Source organism: Watersipora subatra, chromosome 5, assembly GCF_963576615.1.
Source record: "Watersipora subatra chromosome 5, tzWatSuba1.1, whole genome shotgun sequence".
Lineage (NCBI taxonomy): Eukaryota > Metazoa > Bryozoa > Gymnolaemata > Cheilostomatida > Watersiporidae > Watersipora > Watersipora subatra.
This window is the reverse complement of record NC_088712.1, coordinates 41,617,371-41,633,008: the sequence shown is the minus strand read 5'-3', so window position 1 is coordinate 41,633,008 and position 15,638 is coordinate 41,617,371.

The window sequence follows — 15,638 nt, the reverse complement described above, 5'->3', positions numbered from 1 at the left end:
ATGTTATATACATTATATATATTTTATAACAATAGATATATTTTTTTTTCAAAGTAAGTCGTCGTATATCTGTCGGTTTTCCGGCTATAGATCTTAAAATCTTGGAATAAATGTTCCATATCGGAGAGGATTTGATCTCAGGCCTTCCCGTTTTCTAGTGTGACGCCTGGCTGCTAGACTACGGAAATCAAATTGCTAGCATGCCAATATAAGTCATTGTATGACAGCAAATACTTAACTACTTTGCGTATGACGCGGGTCATAGCATAACGTCACGAGAAGCTGTTCGCTCACATTATTAAACTGGCTAATAGCGAGCAACTCTCACTACTTCTCATTGTTTATAAGATAAACTTTTTGCATGATATGTAGTTTGAGAGTTAAAATGGAAAATGTTGTAATATGTTAAATACTAATCAATTTTCTGTCCAAAGACTCCTCTATTACCCCGGCAACATTTCGTGGCATAGCTAGTATATATACATATATATATACACATATATATATACATACACATATACATACACATATATATACATATATATACATATATATTTATGTATATATATACATATATATATATATATATATATATATATATATATATATATATATATATATATATATATATATATATATGTACAGATAATAGTTGAGACTTCACTGATATAGTGCTCAAAGTTGACTACCGAGCCTGTATAAATACAAAAATGGAAAAAATTTTCTAGCAACAGTTTATTACTTAAAGTTTCATGATGCAAAATGATGTTAAGTTTTACCAATCGTCAGATAAAAAATTGCATGACACAAACACAGAACCAAGAATACACTAAGAACACCAAAATGAAGAGTTACCTGTATAAATACAAAAATGGAAAAAAAATTTTAGTCAATTAGAATATGTGCCAAAATGTTACAAAATAAACTGGCTGTATTAATCATGTGATTTAATGCTAAGCGTAACCGAGAAGTTAACAGCTATCAAGTCTGCAATTAGAAGTTATTTGATTTTTTTTATTCAATGTGTTCAAGTGTGGTTTGCATATTATGAAGTATTTTTCTAGTAAACATAGTTTGCATCATTTTGTTTTGTTTGTATATGATTACACTTAGCATTAAATCACATAATTAATACATCCAGCTCATTTCTAAAGTATTGTATTCAAAACCTTTTCACCAAAGCTTTTGAGATTGGCTTGCCTCAGAGCTTGAACATAAATTTGGTTCTCGACTAAACTTAAGCATGCGCATTGCATTTAGCAAAACTCCAGAAACCCTTGAAAATGGATGAGCATTTCACGCTTCATAAATTTTTTACAAAAAGAGAGAAACCATGTGGTACGACGCCTCTTCTACCAAAGAAATTTGTTAGGTGGTTAACACTTCTGGTTGAGTTGCCCTTTATTGTTTTGGAGGATGAGTCTCCTGTAAAGATGTAAAGTAAACAGGCCATTGCTATTTATATTTCCTTTTTTCTTTGATTTTTTATTTAACTATCTGTTGCATTTCTTTGCTATTTCATTGTCTATTTTTGCAGTTTTTAGTATTGTATTTTAACATTTAATGCTTTAGATGTTGTAAAAGCCAAACGTACAAAATGCTTACTTTTCCTTTCTTTTTCCATGGTCATAAATATAAAACATTTTATTAAAATTAAACACGATCTATATATATATATATATATATATATATCTGTTCAAGTTAATAATATGCAGTATACAATACAGCTTATAGTGTAAAATGTTAAAAACATACTTTACTGAAGTAGATCTCGGAATTTACCTAAGTTTTTCTCATCTTGGAACGGATTAAAATCTACATAATTTTATTTTAACGGGAAAAATTGTTTCGGATATCGAAAAGCTTGGTTAGCAACGCCAGAACAACCTAACACCTAACCTAACGGGTAACACATAACAACCTTTAGGAACGGATTATGTTCGAGAACATAAATATATATATATATATATATATATATATATATATACAAATGTATGTGTGCGGGTGTGTGTGCGTGTGTGTGTGCGTGTGTGTGTGTGCGTGCATGCATGTGCGTGTGTGTGCGTGCGTGCGTGCGTGCGTGTGTGTGCACGTGTGTGCCCGTGCGCATGTGTGTATTAGTGCAGGTGATGTAAATTTGATCTACTTACTTATGTGAACGCCTATCAAACCAAAAGGTTGCTGTTCAAAATTGACGAGATGGCAACCAAAAATTGACCAGTTTTGATCATACTTTTTTATTTTATGAATTAAAACAAGGAAGCAATAACATGAGAATCTGCTAATCTTTCAGATAAATCAAACTAGTAAAAAAACAAATAAAAAAGTGAGTGCACCTAAATTTACAAAATAATTTTTAAACGACTGAAGAGTGGTCTGCATAAAGTACATAAAAATATAATATTGTTCCGACATGACGGTATTTTAGCAATCCGTCAATAGTGTCTTCCAACAAATTTAAACTCGCATCAATTGATAGAAAACAAAAAATTTCAATAAACTTTTTTACCTTTTCCAGGATCAAAATTAATTGCTGCAATTTCTTTGCTTTATACGAGAATAAATATATTCTCCCGGATGTTTTACCATTTGGTAAAAAGTAAAATGTAAGACCTTGTGTATTTGAATTTTTTTGACAATAACATATATTTGAAGCTTTCGAACAACCAATTAAATTTCTATTCATAGTATATTTCAATTACATACCTGTAGTAACCTTTGGAGATACAATGAATGGCTCTCCAAGTTCAACCACAACTACTAAAACAGAAAACCAAAAAATGGTAAAAATTACATTTATTTCACAAAGTATTAATTGTATTTCCTCATCATTTAAAATTGATTATAGAAACCCCTTTCTTTACATATGGAGTTCCCAATATCAAAAACTATGAAAATATTATTCTTCTAAAAATTCATGTATTACTTTGATGTTAACACTATAGAAATCCAAAAAGTTATTGGATAAAATATTGTTCAGTATAGCTCTTTCCTCAGCTGTCATCATAACATCAAATAATAAAAGTGTAGTCTTATAGACTACATACAGGTTTTTTCAATGCTACAGATTTCAGAAAAAATTCTGAAAAATTATATTTTTAGTCGCATTGCAACTATTGGCTATGCAAGCCTATAGTTAACCTAGAAAAAATTTCCTTATTTAACATATAGATCGTTTACAAGCTCAAAACTTAAAAACAGCACTTGAATTAATTTTAATTGGTTAAAAATGCTTAGCATTACGATGATGAAAAACAGTTCAATCTAATCAAGCTACTGGGTAAAACTTTTATTGGTAGATAATTCAGTTAGTGAACCGGTTCATTGATGAAGAAAAACTTAAAATTCCCCTTTAAACTTCCCCCTCCACCATTGATCCCAAAGGGGATTACATTTTTGTTAACCTTCAAAAAAGAAATAAGGTAGTAGGAAGGTGGATTAGTAAAGAAGATTTTTAAAAAGTATGAAACAGGAGAATCAACTGACAGAAATTGAAATTTTTTACTCTGTGTTTTAAACAAGCTTCTAAATTTATGTTAAGAACATTTAATTTTCATAGTTTGTGTTGACCAAAATAATTTTGACATTAAAATTTGACATTTGGCATAGAATCTTTGACAATGTATTCATTTTTCATAAAATAATATTAGAAAAATTAAAAAATGACATTGATTGAGTACTACCATACTATTCAAATAAAATATTTCTTTTTGCGTTCAATCATTGTAATCATAAACTGGTATCATATTTTCAGCTATATAGAAAATTTCTTTCTCTAAACTCGTAACAACAATTGGTCAAATTGGGGGTTGAACTGCTCATTGAAGATTTCTGAAAGAAAGTTTGTTGTGTCTTATTCAAGCTTGACATACTTCAAAACTAAATCTTTATTATTATTAAACAATTATAGACCTGTTCATTAAACTTGCTAATAGACCGCTGAAATGCAGATTTTACTGTGAGCAAGTGAACTAAGATGAAAATCCAATTTAAATGTTTTCTATTTTATAACATGGTAACTGATCATAAAATGATGAACTTTCAATATTACTGCCTGTGTATTAATCTTTTTATTTTATATAACTTAGATGTATTTTGGGTCTTTTCCCTTCTATTGCTAAAAATGAAAATGAAATTTTAAATTCGAACCAGAGTTGTTTCAAATTAAAATGCATTCGCAAGGTTTTCGTATAGCCTAAGAGAATAAATTGTTTGGAGTGAGTTTGAGGCAGTGTATTTGAATTTTAACTCCATTTTCCAATCATTTCAAGCACTGTTTCTAACATATTGTAAGTGTGAAAAAAGGCTTGAACTACAGTACCGTTAAATCTATGCACATAAAACATTTAAATTATATAGTAGGTCATGGTGAGATTTTATTACACATACCTTGTGAACGCAGGCTATCCATATTGCGAGTTGAATGTCTGTGATGTCTTCTGCGGTGCTTTAGGCAAAATAAAATTGGCACAAAAATCACAATAAATACTAAAGTAGTAAAGCCTAATGTAGTAGTTGACACTAGAATTACAATGTTATTATTTTCAATCAGTTGTGTGGTCTGGGGTATTTTTTGATTTACTTTGGTTTTGCTTGGTTGAGTCTTTGCACTTTTTGTTGATGTTATTCCAGAAACTTCCGTTTTACAGAATCTGCTGAGGTAGCCTAAAAGTAAATGTTAATGTTCAGCCGGATCTGTAGGAATGAAAATTAACATAGAAAGATTAGACCAAAAATGAGTTGTGGGATTTTTTGCAGATATTCACGAATTATAGCTGAAAACTATTAGAACATATCTCCGGCCTTAAAATGAGGATGTGCATAGTTTTAGCTTAAAATAATTGTACATATTTTCATTGTTGCACATTCTATACATATGCATCTCAGAAGGATGCTTTTAATGAAAAGTATCACTGCATTTCCATGCGCGCATAATTCGCAAATTTGAGCCACTTCGCAAGTTATCCGCATCATGGAAACGGTATAAATCCACAAGCTAAAGCCTGGTTTCTATATCAAATGCAAGACTCTGGCGATAATTTGTGCAGCAAATTGTTTGCGACATTAGGGCCGACGGCAAATGTTCACATACAATCTGCATTGCTAAACATAATCGCGTAATCAAATAAAATGTTCGCTCGCCATGTTTTTTCTATAATGGTGACCTTCACCCATACAGTACATTTCGGGAAGGTTTTACCTGTTGCCTTTTCCGAAATTTGAACTGTACTAAACTATTGTGATGCCGCAGGCAACTACCGGCAATCCTCGGCGGTACCAGGCGCGTAGGTTCCCATTTCACACCTAAAAGCCTGCGGTGCTGTTGCCGGTGCTTTTTGACGTATACGGGAACCTAGTTTAATCGAGTTTTGCAATCTGCATAACTTTTCCAAATCCATCCTGCTTGCAAATCATGGAAACAGCACTTGCGAATCATGCGGAATAGATTATTGCGGCTATTCCATTATTAACATTTTCACGTTTCAGTCGTTTTTATTTCGATTTCAGCATTCTCATTGCGCCGATGGTTCTAAACAATTGCTGCTTAGCGTGACAAGACTGTGTAGCTATTTATAGAGTCATTAATTAGGCTAATACTTCAACTTTAGGGTTAAGCGCTGGCGTTAAATTCGCATCAGCAGGTGTTCCTTGAAATGTCCGATTGTAAAGTAACTCCATTTGCAAATCATTCGAATTATTCGAATCATTTGAATAATTTAATTCATGCAAATTATGCGAGTCATGGAAACATAGTGTACGTCCAAAAACATGAAAGGTATTCTGTGAATCGTTCTCTGTTGTAGCTAAACAATTATGCCGCTATTTAGTACATATGTCGTTAAAGATTAACTTCCAATTATTTTTTTGTAGATTTATCAAAAATTATCGGTATTTCTTTAGAATTTGTGAGTGTTTTTGATGTATGATGTGATCTGCTAGCCAGGGTGTTTTTAGATTAAAACTGATATTACATAGTGATGAATGAATAGCTCAGAAGAAGATAAGGGCAAAATGGTGTCACTAGTTATTGTGATAGCTAATATTATTTATTGCCTGCAAGTTACAGTGTAAGTCATCTATATTCTGTAGTTCTCTTTGCAAGTATTGAATTTAAAATCACAGTTTTGATTGATCTGAGCGCTTTAATCACAATCAGGTTTTATTGATTTTAATCTTGAAACATTCTGACAAGAAGAATATTTTAAACATTAAAACAATTGCTAATAATAAAAATTTACTTATTCGTTTTTATAACTTCCACAAATATTTTGTCTAAGTTCCTTAATATTTCCAACATGTAAAAATTGGTAAATTTCATTTTATGAATTTTCTCTGGTAAAAATTTTTTACATCATAATTTATGTTGATTTGATAAAAAAAACAAAAACTTTACTTTCTTGCTTTTAACTAGCCACAAAAAGTTAAACAACTCTTTAAAATCTATAAAGTAATGCTACTTTTTCAATCTTGCAAGTTTACAGTTGCGGTAAGTCGGTGCATTCCTAGGCTTACAGCAAACTATTAATACTGCCATGTTTCATTCTTACTGGGGCAGTTGGCATTGCATCTCTCCTCATCTCTGGACCCAACTTCTACTCCATCGCAGACCTCATTACAAGGTCTGTACTGTGCAAAGTGAATCAGGTAGTAACAGCCATCGGTAAGACTTCTGTCGGTCTGACAATCAAGGTAGGTGTACTCTGACTGTTTACCACTGCAGTGCCAGCATATTTCTCCTAGCACCAGCAACTGTTGTGGTCGGAGAATTAAGAGCAGAAACATCGTGCTAACAAAAGAGTTGAAATAATTTATTTTTCATCTACGTGCCAACTTGCCAATCTGTAGGTCATGGCTTTCATGCATGCTTGGCCAAGTTATTTAGGTGAACAAACACGGTAACTTTCAAGTGGCTTTTTGAAAGATTAGGTGCACGCTCTCAGTCTTGTTTATACAGCCAAATCAATATTGTCAAAGGATTAATAACAAAAAGCTATTCATAAGGCTTTTACATAAGGTTTACTTTAGGTAAAGAGCTTTCTATTGATTGAATAACACCAGTTTTGTTGTGATATTGATCTAGCTTCTCATTTAAAACGGTTGGAAAACGAAGCTTGTAGCTCTAGGCAACTCGTAGCCTTAGCAACAGGGTTGCTTAACATTATGATTCAAGATTTTTGGCGGGAATCTCTAATTAACAAAATATTTAGTAATGCCTTAACTGATGCTTCAAAGCATCCTTAGCAACATCGTATCTACTAACTCTCACTTCAGCCTATCGGCAACCATAGCAAATCAATCACTTCTCAATCTCGGATTTTGAGGAGTACAGCACAAAAACAAAAAACCATATAATGGATAGCTATGAAACTTCAGTCATGTCTAATCTTGATTGCTTGATTCCTAGAACAACTAAATTGTGACGAAGAATTAAGACTATGAGACTTTGAAGTTCATACTCATGCATAAAGCCAACAAAAAAGAGGTGCTGAACGCTGGAGCTTGAGTGCATTAGCCGAGATCAACTATCACAAAATAATAGCCTGGTACGCTATTTTGCACATTGCTTTCTCTTGAGTGTTCAATCTATGATCCAGTTCTTTTTTTATAATAATCTGGAAACGATGCAAACTCGAATATCAAAAACAATCGTAAGCGTTACAAAAAATACTGATACTTTTTGATACAATCTATGAAAGTTTGGTAAAAACTAATATTTAATAACAGTTCCAGAGTAGCTAGTATCAGTAAATCATAGCACGCTTGTCTTACTCCATCGAAGTGCAGCTATAAGCCTACCTTTTTAATGCCATTGTAGCTGGTGCATGCAATTCGTTTCAATGCTAAAGCTGATATAATTTGTTTGAAGTTCTGCTTCATAGATCGTTGCTGTGTTCATGATTGATTGGCTAACATTCAGATAATTGCCATTTGTTATGGTTGTCAGCCTTTTATACAGGTGTGACTGTTTGGGAAATCCGAATGTTTACAAAGCTTGCAATCATCAACTATTTGATAAAATCGTACAGCGCTTTCATATTGAACGTTAACTGACAGTACCTATATGTTACATTTTTTTAACCATTTTTTGATATATTTGTTTTTTGTTTGTATTTGATGTTAGCAATGCTAAAAATGACTTCTGGAAACATGTTAACTGTTATACGCGAATAGTGTGCAATGTTATTTAAGTATTGTCTTTTATTCATGAAAACACAAATAAGAGAAGAAAACTCCTACTTGTACAAGTATTAATGCAACATTTTGAACTTGCAACATCGATTTTCGCGCAATGCAGAATGTATCAAAACTGAAACAAGTCTGTATTTTATTGGTATGTCCATAAAATTTGTGTATAAGCACACCAATTAGTTTACCAGCCTCATTATAAAGTTTGCATTAACCAATTTTTTTTTTTAAACGGGAAAGGTAAAAACCTGCAAAATATGTTTCTTGTTGAATAATTTTTTAAATCTGCTTAAATTACAAAAGAAATTTGAATAGAAAGTTTTTAATAACGATGTTAAGAAACCAATGCATTTTATTGTGATTGCACAGCAACTATTACCTATAACTATAGCTAACCCTAATATATTAGCAACATTTAGAATAAATCTTTTTAACTCTTTTGAAAATTTCTGATTTTTAGCCGTTTTGCTATTACTCTTGATTTTTATTTTTGCAGGCAACAAAAGATAAATATTTCGCTGATTACTAAAGCTAATCAGAGGCTACACATACTTCGCGGCTGTTTTCAATCAACTTTTTAAAAATTTTCTATCCATTCGCGTGACTTGAAAGTTATAGCCAAATTTAGTAGCTTCACAAAGTCAATTTTTGGGTACTGGCATATTCACAGTACTCCAAAATTTAACGAAGCATCAATTGGCAATGTTGTGTGTTTTTGAAAAGTTTAATATTTATGTGAGAAGTCAGTTAACAGTAAAAATACAATGATGTGATTTTGAAGCAGCAATCTGCTAAATTGGCCTTTAATAATAATGTCATTTCTTCAAAACACTCTAGTAGTTATTTTATCTAAGGGTACATAATTTCTACATGAAATTATGTAACGATGTTTAATGTTAGCAGTTTGTTATCCACCCACCTATTGTTCATTTTTAGTATGATAAAAATAATGTGTGTACAATGTAATTATGTTTGAAATAGTAGAAAACGTAGCTTTCTATGTTTGCTGCCACACCGTTTTCGGCAACGGCAGCTGAGGAACTGGCCTAAGCTGACCAAAGCCACTCTGAACTCAATGGCATGACCAAGGTGAAAGCTTCGGGAGATGCCAAAAGGAAGTTGGCTTTGATGCAAGTTGCTGACCAAGAACTATCAGCCACTATGTAGCATGCCTTTGAACGCGCTGAGGAAATGACTTCGAAGCATCTGAAGTTAGGACCTCAAGAACTTTGACAGCTGCATGAAATTGGTTTGGTTCTCAGGCTACTATTTAACATGTTACTGGATGTTTGTACCTACTTTCAGGGCCTGCTATAATGGTGTTTTGGTCTGTTCACTGGCTTTCAAAGAGAACCATCTGGCAGACTCACACCCTTATTCACTCTTAGGGTGGATAAGACAACTAGCCAAATGCGACTGATCTGTTACTGAGCATGAATGACAGAAAGACTGAAAAGACTGATCAAAGCTGTGAAGTTTGCCAAGCAACAAATCACAATCGTACCAAAATGGCCAATGGTAGTCATAGACTCTATGCCGGAAGGCGTCGAGTCTATGACTACATGGTCTCTATTCCAGAATGCATAGAGAACATGTTACAAGGTGGCAGGACGTCCAAGTCTTTTCGTGACGACAGCTTCGGTGGTGATGAGTGGATCAGATGAATGGGAGTTTTGAAACAGACAAATCAGGAGCAAGATTCCACCAACCTGGGAGCACAATCAGAAGTCAGCTGATGACCAAGCGTTGCTGACTCTGACAGGTAGAGATAATTTACATTACACACAACCGCCCTTAAGCAAACAGCTTTGCCAAACTCATCAACAGACAGTGGGTATAATCTTTTAGCACTACTGCTTACCCGAGATAAAGATGAGGGATACAGGCTGCTCCCACAGCTGATGAGAACAAAGAACAACAGACTTGGTCACTTGAAAGGTGGCCAACTCGCTGAAACTCGAACAGGAGTTGCAGTTACCTGATCAGCTATAATCAGGCCAACCTCTGAGGCTCAACCATAGCACAAGTAAATGGTACAGATACTGAAGAGACTGGGAGAGGAGTACTCGGCTATCCATAAGGACTAGATGGCCATTCATCAAACAGAACAATTTGAGCCTCTGCAGTATGAAACAGGAAACTGGTTCTTGCTCCTAAAAAAAAGAAGATATGAGGCGACAACTTGAAGCAACAAACTAATTCAGTGAGGTCTTTTAGGTCATGAAGACCAGAATAAATCCCTTTGGCCTGATAGAGCAGTGGACTCACTTTTTGGTGCAGAATGAGAGCTGACTGAAACCGTTTTTGCTTGCCCAAAAGAGCTCAGACAAATGATCGCCAATAGAATCCAGGAAATGCCCAACATGAATGGTGCAAGACCTAAAAAGTAAGAGGTACAGGTAAACTGTCAAATCACATTAGAGCTGACAAGACCTAGGACATTGACATCCATCACTGTTACCTTCAGCAAAAAAAGTAGAGGGTTGGCTGTAAGAGCTCTAAACAGGACATGAGCGCTCGGTAAACAAAATTCTTGGAGAACCAGCTCAGCTTGCAAGCTCTGTGCTGGCCTGGCATCTGAACCTAAAGAAAAAGGCTTCTGAAGCCATATGGCCTAACCTCTGATGAACCCGGCTCACTCACGCACCAGATCAATATGGGAACTGGGTGTGGCTATCACTAGTGATAACGATTTGATTAGCCATCTGCGTAAAAATACAAAGGTCGAGAGAAACTAAGAGCTAGAACATTAGTGAGTCAGTTCCATTTGCTTTTGCACACTAAAATGACTCGGCTCTCTTTTTAAAATATGACAATATTTATATTGCAACTACCACTACCGATTTCCCAGCAAATGACCCTGTAAAAATAATTATGTCTAACCCAAGTGAGGCAGTAAATTCTATAGCTGACAGCTAAGCCTGTGGAAGTCCGTAGGAACAGGGGAGTTAGGGATGGGCTTGCCAGCTCAAAAGAGGAATCTGTGTCTGGGTGTCAGAACACAGGCCTGGTTGTTTTTGATGGCACACTGAAAACTGCGAGGAGTTTTCTGACCAGGCTGTCTCTTTCCGAGAATCTGTTACTTGCAGAAATGCTCGAGTCAAAAAACACCTGGCCAACATTCTTACGGTTATCGACCAGATTAAACCTGATTGTATAGTGCCTGTTAGAACTATGCAAAGCAGCTCGTTTGCTGAAAATCCTGTGTAAATCCTTGAGCACCTCCATTAGGTAGAATAAGTGAAAATGGCTTTTTTGGCCAAGCCGGATTGGATGTCGTGCTTATCATAAACCATTGGGTTGCTGGTCCCTACACAGCCACAACTAAGGAAGCTAATGGTGAAGTACGCTAAACTACTAATCGAGTCAAGAAATCAAGTGGTCTTCACCAATTTTCATATCAGTGGTGACACTCAGAACCCAGTTGAGAAGGCTCTGAACAAAACCAGCACCTGAGGCCTGTGTGGTGTGACCATGAGTGCTTCAAAAACTGGAACCATGTAGGGCAGCACTTTGATGTTTATGTTTGCTTTTGCCGGAACCTACTCATGTTGCAGGACCAAGTCATGGCACACCAGAAGGCACGCCTGATTGTCTGCCGCATTAAGTTGATGCATTTGATTGACTAAGCTTGTAGTAAACAGTTACTACACACAAGGCTGGCTGATCAATCGTGATATGCAACCCTATTATTCGAAACTCACTGCAGCCAACTGCCTCCTATGTCAGGCAGTCTGCCTGCAGGCCGACTGCCTGCTGTTACGGGTACTACAGAGCCATGTTTGCGGCTACCAGCAGAAGGGATAGCAGAGCAAAAGCTGTATTGGATGAACCATGCTGTTGTAGCCAACTATGCTTGCCTGGATCTTCTGAGCCTAAAGCCGACACCACCATGAAAGAGGCCTGAAGCAACCCGCTAAAAGTAGCCCTGGCCAAAGCCACAAATGAGTCACTCTACCAAACTACTGACATGGATGAAGTTTTAGGCTGAGAGGATGGCTTGCCTATCCATGCACCTACTGCTAAAAAAGGTCTAAACTGATGAGGAGAAGAGAGTGAATAACTGTCAGAATAACTGACTGTCACCTCTAGTCAGTTATTGGAAGACAGCCATCACTGGCTACGGTTAGCCTTGATGATGAGCTAACTCACAAAGGTTTGATCCTTACAGGAGAAAGCTGAGCATCCTTTGAAATCGAAATGGAACCACTCAAACTAGAAGCCTGACAGCAGTGGCTTTGGTCACCACTACTCCCTCTCCAAGCGCTGTATGAACAGCTCCCTGAGCCTTTAATGGAGAAGAGTGTTAGACCTTATAACTATACTACACTGGGCAATGCAAAGCCATGGTGTCCTACATAAATAGCTACATTCTTTGTGATGCAACGTCATTGCTTTGTTCACTTCCAGCGGGTCAGACAAGTGAGTCATCACTGCTTACTTTAAAAGAATGAAGAGACATTTCATTTTTTGCTTTATGTAATTTGACATAACTACTAAAGTGCACAATATATCGGTTTCAAATTATAAATACAAAACTTAAACATTGCATTTTATTCCCTGCAAATGTGGAAACTTAAAGTGGAATATTTCATATGTAAAGGGTGAATAAAAATGTATATTGATCTATTCCAAAAGGGTTGCAAAATTATCAATGTTGCCCTATGCTATGGGCTAACGTGTCAGATAGCTAGGTGTACAACTTTTTTCAAATGCATACACACTGTTAAATGGTACACCAATTGCAGTATGCCATGAATATAAATCTTATGTCTTGGGTGTTTAGCAAACATCATGATAAAAATTGTAGAAAATAAGCGACATTTGGTACAATTTTCTATACGTATTGTGATGAGGTAGACATGACTAAAGTCAACCAGTCAGCTGAGCCTTGATGTGATACTACTATTGTTAACTGCTATTTTTTGTAGCAATCTGGTGAATTCTAACAACTTCTGACATATCTGGATGTGATAGTTTTAACTAACGCTGTACTGTGGATTGATCATAAGACTTCCTGATACAAATTGCTTTGTAAAACCAAGAAAGAGTCTTAGTGACCACCAGCTTGTGTTTGTCTGCAGAGATTAATCGTAAGTCGATACACAGTCATATAATCTGTTCTGAGCCTAGACCTATATTTGTGATGACAGGATAAGGTGTAAACAGATCTCTACCTTTTTACCCTGATTAGTGCCGCATCTAGACAAGAGGCTATAAAGCAGGTGCAGTCATTGCAGTTGAGTAGTAAGTTTCAAGAATCGCATTCTACAAACTCGAGCCAGCATCTTAGAGCTCGGGTACGAGGAATTTCGAACAATGTTCAAAGATAGGCATAGGCTTATGGAGAATAGTTGTATATGGTGATAGCAAATTCTTAAAATTTTTTTGGACTATAGACCATTTTGGATTTTGCATTTTAGTCTATGACTTTATTTTTTACTAGCTCTTGCAAGCAACCATCTATTGAGTCAAGCTTAGCGCTTTAGATTTTAATATTTTTTTGCAGTAATGCAAGCAAATTCTTCTGAATACGTGTGGTGTTTTGAAACTTTTGAAGCTTGAGGTTAGGGCTGTTGACTTAATTTAAAATATTTGGTGCACGTATCTCTGGTGGGATCTTTGGTCTGCCTCGTGGACGCTTATGTAGAGGTTCTAGAATGGCCTCTTTAGATTGCCTGGCAACTGTTGGCTTCCCACATAAAAGGAAGGTTCCACGGCTGACTCATCTCGGTCAGGTGTAGATTATGTAGATCGTGTTGATTGGCATAGCAGTCGTCTATGATTCGGCTGTAAGTATTTTGGCAGAGAATCAAATATCCTTGGCACATCAGTAGGTTTTAGTAGTCATCTTCATATCAGGGGGGCTACTCATGATACAAAGATGTATCAGGAGTAGACTCCATTTTGAAATGATCACTGCAAAGCACAGAGTATTTGAAAAGCATCCAATCCTTACAATTCATCGCGTCTATCAATTCGTTACATCTGTCTAAGAGTTTTTATGCCGATGGAAATGTGTGGAAACTGAGGAGTTTTTCTTCTGATGGAAATGTGTGGAAACTTAGTTTACTGTCTTATGCTGGGGTATTGGAACACCCAAATGCACAGCAAAAATTTCTACTCTTGCCCTGAAAAATAATCAGTGAAAGATTGCCTTCTTATGAGACCATTATAAAGTATATTTCTTTCAGGTTGGGTTTGACTACACTCTTAAATATAGCACAGCTATTACCATACACATTTACTAGCCTGGTTTACCCGCTATGGCGATGAAAAACCTAATGAAATGGGCAAAACTTTGCCTATTACGTGCTTGTCAGCTCTTTGTGCAAAACAAATTTCTCCAATTGTAGTGCCAGCAATGAACTTTGAAAAACTTTTTTGAAAGACCATTATTTGTATGCGTATCTTGAAAAAATTCAAAACGTTCCTTGCTTTATATATCTAGATATATCTCACAATCACACATGAAAACTATTGGAACAAAATTTACCTTTGATTTCTTGCCAGTTATTTGCTGCACTCTCCATGGTTTCCTACTTAAAATTATTGCCTGGACTAAGTAAAGTGAACAAAGCAAAGACATTGTGTCGCGGAAAATGTGACTATTTAAGTGGGACGCAATGCTGAGCAATGATGCATTAGATTGCCCAGTCTAGTATAGTTAATAGGTCTATGGTTATGGTAGAGAACCATGGCCAGATCCAAAGGAGAAATTTTATGATCACCAAAATAGCCGCGCCGAGCCTCCCTAACATGGCATAAGGTTCAGCTGTCGATGAACCAGCTTGGTAAGCCAGAAAAACAAAGAAATTAAACAATAGAAAGATGATAAAGGGTATCGCCTATAAAAAAGAAACATATCTAAAGGCCTGTCTGATATTGTTAGAGCAGAGTCGTACGCGCACACTCTCGGTATGCTTATTCATTGCTATGATATTCATGTATAAACACAAATATTCATGTAATTAAACAATTGGTGTGTTTATTTGATTTGCTTGCCTACTGGAGAATGATAGAATGAGTCGAGTTTTATGCAATAATCTGATAAACTGTAGTACGCTGTTATATACCTGCATATTTGAACTGTTGTTATGTGTCGGATACTACGCCTGTTCACTAGTAATAGTAGTTATTACTGAGAGAGATTCCTGATAATTTCCATATGAAGTACTGTATATACACATTATCCAAGCATATATTTTGCTGCAGTGGCCTTTTTCTTAGTGAAAAAAGTAAAACAAGACTAACATGTATACTGCTTTTCTTTGCTGTCATTGTAAAAATGGAGTTATTTTTATAACCGATGTGAGGGTTTGTGTCAATGATGTATAGTGCAAATACTTCTATTTTCTCATAAACTTAGCAATGTTGAGGTATACTTGCATATTGCAAAGCTTTTGTGCGACTTTCATTCCTTTCCACTAATACAAGACTCGTGTATGAGT